This window comes from Erythrolamprus reginae, chromosome 2 (assembly GCF_031021105.1).
Source record: "Erythrolamprus reginae isolate rEryReg1 chromosome 2, rEryReg1.hap1, whole genome shotgun sequence".
Lineage (NCBI taxonomy): Eukaryota > Metazoa > Chordata > Lepidosauria > Squamata > Dipsadidae > Erythrolamprus > Erythrolamprus reginae.
In genome coordinates, this window is record NC_091951.1 from 8,978,628 (window position 1) to 8,985,694 (window position 7,067).

Below are 7,067 nucleotides of genomic sequence, written 5' to 3' on the forward strand. Positions count from 1 at the left end.
CTTCAGATCACAGAGAAGGAGAGGAAGGTAGTGCTGTTTACTTTTTGCATTTGCATTTTTTGAATTCAAGGAGAAGGGGCATTTATAACTGGCTGTTACAGACAATTTTATTAGCAGTTTGTTTTCAAACACAGACCAATCAGATTAGGCTGGGGCAGGATTAGACTGGGAAGTATAAAAGGCAGGAAAAAGCCATTTTAATTTGCACTTCAGATCACAGAGAAGGAGAGGAAGGTAGTGCTGTTTACTTTTTGCATTTGCATTTTTTGAATTCAAGGAGAAGGGGCATTTATAACTGGCTGTTACAGACAATTTTATTAGCAGTTTGTTTTCAAACACAGACCAATCAGATTAGGCTGGGGCAGGATTAGACTGGGAAGTATAAAAGGCAGGAAAAAGCCATTTTAATTTGCACTTCAGATCACAGAGAAGGAGAGGAAGGTAGTGGCCCGCGCGCCTAACGGCGCGCAAATCATATAACTATAAACCAAAATCAGCAAACTTTGGTAGCAATAGAGGTTGTTGATTTTCCTGCTAAGTACTTGTATTTCAATACATTGTTAAGATGACTGGCTTGGTGCAGTGTAACATTTGTTTGGCTGTTGTCTTCCGTAGTACCTTGTGGAACTTGGGGTACTACCCTCTTTGCATAAGGACATCTAGGTTACATGGCGAGATCTCTAGATTGCAGTCCTTAGTTTGTAGCTTGCAGTCAGAAGTGGAAAGATTGTCCCAGCCACGTGCTGTAATGCAGCCATGTGTCCAGCCTCCACTTCCACAGCGCCCCCCGAGGAGGAGGGCTGTGTGGACAACTGTCGGTTCAGGAAGATTGCGTGCAGTTGAGCAAAAACATAGCAATTTTGGTCTCTCTGTATCCAATTCCTATAGTGTTCTTGCAGATTTAAATACTAAGGATGTTGGAGATATTAGCAAGGTCCCTCAGGCAGAGAATGAGGGGATGTTCAAAGGGGAAGTTGTCGTAAATGTCACCAAACCATCAAGTACAGTTAGTAGAAATAAAAAGAGGACACATTTTTTTGTGGGTGATTCGACCATTAGAGGTGTTGATTTGGGACAGAGCAAGGATGTGGTGAAGGTGTTGAGGTGTCTCCCAGGGGCCACTGCCAGCAGGGACAGGAGGCGGATTACAAACATTGTTAAGACTGTGAGTAAAGGTAATAACGTTGATGTGGTGGTGCATCTTGGCACAAATGATTTGTCCCAGAGAAATGTTAATGTAGTAAAAAGAGATTTTCAATGTCTAAGTGTGGAGCTGGGTAAAATAACTGATTCAGTGACTTTCTCAGAGGTGTTACCGGTTTGTGGCCAAGAGGATAAAACAACGTGTATCAGAGAGTTTAATGTGTGGTTAAGGCAGTGGTGTAAAGCTGAAGGTTTTGGCTATGTAAGTCATGATGTCAGTAGGTGGTCTAATAGGGAGTTGTTTAAGAGGGATGGTTTGCATCCATCATACAGAGGTACCCAGGTGCTCGGTGAGGAATTCAGAACTTTTTTGGACAGGCATTTAAACTAGGTAAAGGGGACAGAGATGTAACTGATGTGGGTGATTTCTGTCCCCGACCAATGAGGATAAAGCAGTTTTTGGAAGCTTATGAAAAGGGAGCTGCAAATAATATAGATGTAGTTGTTGATGATAAGGGGCAAACTAATAACGAAAATAATGTTCTTCGGGTAATGTGCACAAATGCTCGAAGCTTGAGCAACAAGCTCTGTGAATTAATGGCCATAATATCTAGAGATAATTTGGACCTGGTTGCCATAACTGAGACATGGTTTAAGGATTCTAATGAATGGGAAATATCCATACCAGGATATACACTGTATAGGAAGGATAGAATAGAGAGAAGGGGAGGTGGAGTAGCCATTTATATTAAAGAAAGTCTAAAAACAACACTAATTCAAAATACGTGTCAAGATCTAGAGACTCTCTGGATTTGCATGCAAAGTAAAGAAGGTTCTGTCATTAGAATTGGGGTGATCTATAGGCCTCCAGGGCAATCCGAGGAATATGACAACAAGATGGTGGATGAAATTACCCAAATGGCAGTAAAGGGAGATATTGTGGTTATGGGTGATTTCAACATGCCTGATGTTGACTGGAATATCCCCAGTGCCCTTACATGCAAAAGTAAGAATATAGTAGAGGCCTTTACAGGAGCAGCTCTGGCACAGCTGGTTAAGACACCAACTAGAGGGGAGAATATTCTAGATTTAGTTTTTACGAATGGGAATTGGGTTTCAGATGTCAAGGTGGGAGAAAATTTAGGTTGCAGTGACCATCTATGTTTGTGGTTTGATGTAAAAACTCATTGTGAGCAATCCTATAATGCAACCAAAGTATTGGATTTCAGAAAAACAAATTTTAATGCAATGGGAGAATATTTAGATAATGAATTAAAGGGGAGGGATAAAATGGCAGGAGCGAGCATCCAGTGGACTGTATTAAAAAAGGCCATCTTAAAAGCCACTGGACTGTATGTAAGACTAATAACTAAAGGTAAAAGGAAGAAGAAACCGCTATGGTTTAGCAATGATGTAAGGGCTATAGTCAATGAAAAAAAGGCTGCCTATAGGAGGTATAAAGAGTCTGGAAGTATAGCTGATAGGGAGGTATATAAAATGAGACAGAAGGAGGCGAAACAGATAATATATGCTGCTAAAGCCTCAAAAGAGGAAGAAATTGCCAAATCTGTAAAGAAGGGGGATAAAACCTTCTTCAGATATATTAATGATAAGAAGAAGAAAAACTGCGGCATCACGAAGCTTAGTACCGGGAATAATACATGCATTAATGGGAATAAGGAGATCGCTGACCATTTCAATAGCTACTTCTGTTCAGTTTTCTCAAAAGACACCTTACAAAATAATACTATAGAGGGATATAGCATTGCTTCCAGCTGTACGGATTCAGCTCCAGTGATCTTAGAAGCCGATGTCTTAGAAGAACTTGAACGATTAAAGATAAATAAGGCAATGGGTCCAGATGGCATCCACCCCAGAGTTCTTAAAGAACTCAGATCTGTCATTACTACCCCCCTGACTGATTTGTTTAACCAATCCTTGTTAACAGGAGAAGTTCCTGAGGATTGGAGAATGGCCAGTGTTGTGCCTATTCACAAGAAGGGCAGTAGAGAAGAAGCTGGTAACTACAGGCCAGTAAGCTTGACATCAGTTGTAGTTAAAATGATGGAGACTCTACTCAAAAAGAGGATAAATCAGCACCTAAAAAACAATAACTTATCGGACCCAAATCAGCATGGCTTTACTGAAGGCAAATCATGTCAGACTAATCTCATTGATTTCTTTGACTATGTCACAAAGGTGTTGGATGAAGGTGGTGCCGTGGATATTGCCTACCTGGACTTCAGCAAAGCCTTTGATACGGTTCCACATAAAGAGCTGATAGATAAATTAGTGAAGATTGGACTTAATCCCTGGATACTTCAATGGATCTGCAGCTGGCTGAAGCGTAGACATCAGAGAGTTATTGTTAATGGCGAGTATTCTGAGCAGAGTCAGGTTACAAGCGGTGTGCCACAAGGGTCTGTTCTGGGTCCTATTCTTTTTAATATATTTGTGAGTGACATAGGGGAAGGTTTGGTAGGGAAGGTTTGCCTATTTGCCGATGACTCTAAAGTGTGCAATAGGGTTGATATTCCTGGAGGCGTCTGTAATATGGTAAATGATTTAGCTTTACTAGATAAATGGTCTAAGCAATGGAAACTGCAGTTTAATGTTTCCAAATGTAAAATAATGCACTTGGGGAAAAGGAATCCTCAATCCGAGTATTCTATTGGCAGTTCAGTGTTGGCAAATACTTCAAAAGAAAAGGATTTAGGGGTAGTGATTTCTGACAGTCTCAAAATGGGTGAACAGTGCAGTCAGGCGGTAGGGAAAGCAAGTAGGATGCTTGGCTGCATAGCTAGAGGTATAACAAGCAGGAAGAGGGAGATTATGATCCCACTATATAGAATGCTGGTGAGACCACATTTGGAATACTGTGTTCAGTTCTGGAGACCTCACCTACAAAAAGATATTGACAAAATTGAACGGGTCCAAAGACGGGCTACAAGAATGGTGGAAGGTCTTAAGCATAAAACGTATCAGGAAAGACTTAATGAACTCAATCTGTATAGTCTGGAGGACAGAAGGAAAAGGGGGGACATGATCGAAACATTTAAATATATTAAAGGGTTAAATAAGGTCCAGGAGGGAAGTGTTTTTAATAGGAAAGTGAACACAAGAACAAGGGGACACAATCTGAAGTTAGTTGGGGGAAAGATCAAAAGCAACATGAGAAAATATTATTTTACTGAAAGAGTAGTAGATCCTTGAGAACAAACTTCCAGCAGACGTGGTAGATAAATCCACAGTAACTGAATTTAAACATGCCTGGGATAAACATATATCCATCCTAAGATAAAATACAGAAAATAGTATAAGGGCAGACTAGATGGACCATGAGGTCTTTTTCTGCCGTCAGACTTCTATGTTTCTATGTTTCTATTTAGGTGTCGTGATTTCTGACAGTCTCAAAATGGGTGAGCAGTGCAGTCAGGCGGTAGGCAAAGCAAGTAGGATGCTTGGCTGCATAGCTAGAGGTATAACAAGCAGATTTAGTTGGTAAATTCACAGTAACTGAATTTAAACATGCCTGGGATAAACATAGATCCATCCTAAGATAAAAAGCCGTCCCGAGTCTGCAGAGAGGGGCGGCATACAAATCTAATTAATAAATAAATAAAATAAATAAATAAAATACAAAAAATTGTATAAGGGCAGATTAGATGGATCATGAGGTGTTTTTCTGCAGTCAGTCTTCTATGTTTCGATGTATGCAAGAGGAATTCTGGGAGTTGAAGTCCACAAGCCTTAAAACCATTCAAAGTTTACAACTGACACTAAAAACAATTACTGTATTTATGATTTTCTTTCACAGGACCGGGCAGCCTCTCTGTGTCATCAAAATTCGGACCCTTCGCAACCTGCCTGCATTTTTGATAGTTGGGAATGTCCCAGGGTCACGTGATCGCCTCTTAAAAACCTCCCCACGAACAAAAGGAGCGAGCGGGGGAACTCCTCGAATCAATAGCTCCTGGGGGGAGGGATCGCTCCCTTTTCTTCCCGCCGGTATCGCAAACCTCCAAGCCTCCTAGGCCTGAAACAGCGCCTCAGAATTGGCGGGAAACGATCACGAAGGGCCAGAAAAAGAAAATCGACACTATCATCGCCCCCGCAAGGGGAAAATGGGAACTGCGGGCGCGATAGTAGCAGCGTCCCGAAGAAGGAAGGAAGGAAGGAAGGAAGGAAGGAAGGAAGGAAGGAAGGAAGGAAGGAAGGAAGGAAGGTGGGAGGGAGGAGCTTTTTACCTGGCTCTCAATGGGAAATAAGCGGCTCTCTTCCTCGCCCGGAGATGCGCGCAGGAAGGGATCCGTGATCACAGCCGCCTACGCTGAATTCCTTCCCGGCCACGCACGTGGATCCCCCTCTCCGGAACGACCAGGAGTTTGCAGAGCCCAAGCTGGAAGCGCTAATAGCTCCTCCCCTCTCCGTCCAGTTCCTCCCATTCTCTAAAGGAGTGTTTCCCAACCTTGGCAACTTGAAGATATTTGGACTTCAACTCCCAGAATTCCCCAGCCAGCGAATGCTGGCTGGGGACTTCTGGGAGTTGAAGTCCAAATATTTTCAAGTTGCCAAGGTTGGGAAACAAAGGGCGGAGAGCGCCGCCCACTCGGGGGTCCCCCTGCCTGCCTCTATCTTTTGCTACGGGAGAATCGGTCCCGCGTGGAATGGTCACCTGGCTCAGGGCTGCTTTGCCTCAGGCAGTCAGAGAAATAGAGGAGAGGAAGCCCAGGGATGGAAGAAGAGAAGGGAAAGGGCTGTGGAGCGGCAAAGCTGGGAGAAATCGTCCTTTAAGTCAGTGTTTCCCAACCTTGGCAACTTGAAAATATTTGGACTTCAACTCCCAGAATTCCCCACCCAGCAATAATTTATTAGATTTGTATGCCGTCCCACTCCGAAGACTCGGGGCGGCTCACAACAGTAATAAAAACAGTATACAATGGAACAAATCTAATAATAAAAATTATATAAAAATTAGAAGGGATATCGCCCTTTCCACAGGAAATTGGAGTTGGTAGGAAAATGAGCTTCTGTTATCCACTTAGCAGTTGTTTATTTATTTATTTGGATTTCTAGGCTGCCCTTCTCCCGTTGCCTCAGAGCAGCTGGTTACCCAATGAAATCGGTGCAAAAATCACAAATGTAAGAAACCCAATATAAATCTAATATAAAACCCAACAATTGAGACCACTCAACTAAAAACTAGTCACACTCATTCACTCCTACTGTCAACTGGAGCTGGTGGCAATGCTCAATGGCCCCAAGCGTTAGGCGGAAGCCATCATTTGGAGTTAGAGACTTTGGCTTGCCACAGTAGAATATTTATTTTGTACAATACACAATAATACACAATGAATGTTATAGAGGATAAAGTAGGGAAGAAATGCTAGATATAGGAGACTATAGGACAGGATGGAAGGCACTCTAGTGTGCTTATGTACGCCCCTTACTGACCTCTTAGAAATCTGGAGAGGTCAACCGTGGACAGTCTAAGGGTAAAATGTTGGGGTTTAGGGGATGATACTACGGAGTCCGGTAATGAGTTCCACGTTTCAACAACTCTTATTAAAATCATATTTTTTACAGTTGTTTGGTGCGGTTAATATTAAGTTTAAATCTGTTGTGTGCTCTTGTGTTGTTGTGGTTGAAGCTGAAGTAGTCGCCGACAAGCAGGACGTTGCAGATGATCTTGTGGGCAATACTTAGATCATGTTTAAGGCATCGTAGTTCTGAGCTTTCAAGACCCAGGATTGAAAGTCTAGTTTCGTAGGGAATTCTGTTTCGGGTAGAGGAGTGAAGGGCTCTTCTGGTGAAGTATCTTTGGACATTTTCGAGGGTGTTAATGTCAGAAATGCGGTATGGGTTCCAAACAGATGAGCTGTATTCGAGGATGGGTCTGGCGAAAGTTTTGTAAGCTCTGGTAA